The following is a 2,500-nucleotide window of genomic DNA, read 5'->3' as shown; positions in this document are numbered from 1 at the left end:
TCTCTCTCTCTCTCTCTCTCCGTGTGTGTGTGTGTGTGTGTTTCTGTCTCTGTCTCTCTCTGACACATGCGCATGCTGTGCACATACTTATGCACCTGCATTTGAATGCTTTTTAATCTCACTTCGATTTTCTGGTACTGTTGTTAAAAACAACAACCCCCCGCCCTTCCCTGTCCACCCCCCCACCCCCCACACCCCCCCAAAAAATCAAACAAACCAGGGACAGGGAGTACAAGAAAAAAAAAAGAAGAATAAAAAAAGGAGATAAAGAGAGACAGAGAGATGGACAGACAATCAGTCGGACAGACAGACAAACAGATAGACAGGCAGAGACATAGAGAGAGAGAAGTTGTTCTTGAAATTTTTGAATTATTTTTGTTGACTGTTGACAGATGTTGCAATTTTTAATTTTTTGTTTGTTTTGCAACCGGTGTATTGTTAACGACGTTGTGTTTCGATGGGGTTTTTTTTGTTTTGTTTTTTTGTATTTCATGGACATTTCAGAATGGATGGACGTCAAGGTCATGATTATTATTACTTTTCTGATTAATCCTTTGTACAGAATCAACCGCTTTGGGCCACTGTGATACGGTGGTAGTGCGCACTAATAATGATGATAATAACACTAATGATAATAATGATCGAAATTAAAACATTATTATTAGTATTATTATTGTTGTTGTTGTTCTTCTTCTTCTTATCATTAGTAGTAGTAGTAGTAGTAGTATCATCATCATCATCATCATCATCATCATCATCGTTGTTATCATAACCATTATCGTTGTTGTTATCAAAGTAGGACATGTAGTAAACAAGGAATTCACTTGACCAGAGGTCAACATTCATTACGTAATTTTGATGTTGTGTATATTTGTTTAGACATCATTGTTTAGTGATTTATTTGATTAATGATTTTTGTGGTTTTTTTTTCCCATTTCATGGTTTCTTTCCATACCTTGTATGTTAGGTACATTCCGTGCTGTGTAAAAATAATTGTACAATATTGTCAACGGATTCAGTTCTCTCTCTCTCTCTCTGTCTGTCTGTCTGTCTGCCTGCCTGCCTGTCTGTCTGTCGCTCTCTCTCTCTCTCTCTGCCTGCCTGCCTCTGTCTGTCTGTCTGTCTGCCTGCCTGCCTGTCTGTCTGTCGCTCTCTCTCTCTCTCTGCCTGCCTGCCTCTCTGTCTGTCTGTCTGTCTCTATATCTGTCTGCATGTCTCTGTCTGTCTTCTCTATCTCTCTATCTCCTCTCTCTTTCCCCCCTCTCTCTCTCCCCCCCTTTCTCTCTCTCTCCCCCCCACTCTCTCTCTCTCTCTCGTTTTTGTCTGTATGGTCAGTCACTGGTATCATTCCATTACTGGTACAAACTTGGTGTAGGTGGAGTCTGTGTGTACTCTGCTGGGTCCTGGTTCGTTTGTGTATTCCTGGATCTTTGATAGCACGTGTTACACCTCACCTCCATCCCCCTGAACCCCCCCCCCCCCCCCCGCCTCCCCACCCCCCATGTACACACCTCCCAATTTTTTTTTCTGCTCTCCCTGCCTTCTCCACCATCTTGCTCTTCCTGGATACACTCTCTGTCTCTCTCTTTCATCGTCTCTCTCTCTCTCTCTCTCTCTGTGTGTGTGTGTGTGTGTGTGTGTGTGTGTGTGTGTGTGTGTGTGTGTGTGTGTGTGTCCTTCCCTCCCTCTCTGTCTGCCTGTCTCTGTCTGTCTTCACTCTCTCTCTCTCTCTCTCTACTCTCTCTTTTCCCCCCTCTCCCCCCCCCCCCTTTCTCTCTCTCTCTCCCCCCCACTCTCTCTCTCTCTCTCGTTTTTGTCTGTATGGTCAGTCATTGGTGTCATTCCATTACTGGTACAAACTTGGTGTAGGTGGAGTCTGTGTGTACTCTGCTGGGTCCTGGTTCGTTTGTGTATTCCTGGATCTTTGATAGCACGTGTTACACCTCACCTCCATCCCCCTGAACCCCCCCCCCCCCCCCCCCCCGCCTCCCCACCCCCCATGTACACACCTCCCAATTTTTTGTCTGCACTCCCTGCCTTCTCCACCATCTTGCTCTTCCTGGATACACTCTCTGTCTCTCTCTTTCATCGTCTCTCTCTCTCTCTCTCTCTCTCTCTCTCTCTCTGTGTGTGTGTGTGTGTGTGTGTGTGTGTGTGTGTGTGTGTCTCCTTCCCTCCCTCTCTGTCTGCCTGTCTCTGTCTGTCTTCACTCTCTCTCTCTCTCTCCTCTCTCTTTTCCCCCCCTCTCCCCCCCCCTTTCTCTCTCTCTCTCCCCCCCCACTCTCTCTCTCTCTCTCTCGTTTTTGTCTGTATGGTCAGTCATTGGTATCATTCCATTACTGGTACAAACTTGGTGTAGGTGGAGTCTGTGTGTACTCTGCTGGGTCCTGGTTCGTTTGTGTATTCCTGGATCTTTGATAGCACGTGTTACACCTCACCTCCATCCCCCTGACCCCCCCCCCCCCCCCCCCCCCCCGCCTCCCCACCCCCCATGTACACA

This window comes from Babylonia areolata, chromosome 13 (genome assembly GCF_041734735.1).
Source record: "Babylonia areolata isolate BAREFJ2019XMU chromosome 13, ASM4173473v1, whole genome shotgun sequence".
Classification (NCBI taxonomy): domain Eukaryota; kingdom Metazoa; phylum Mollusca; class Gastropoda; order Neogastropoda; family Buccinidae; genus Babylonia; species Babylonia areolata.
The sequence above is the reverse complement of the archived record's forward strand: the minus strand, read 5'-3'. Positions refer to the sequence as shown.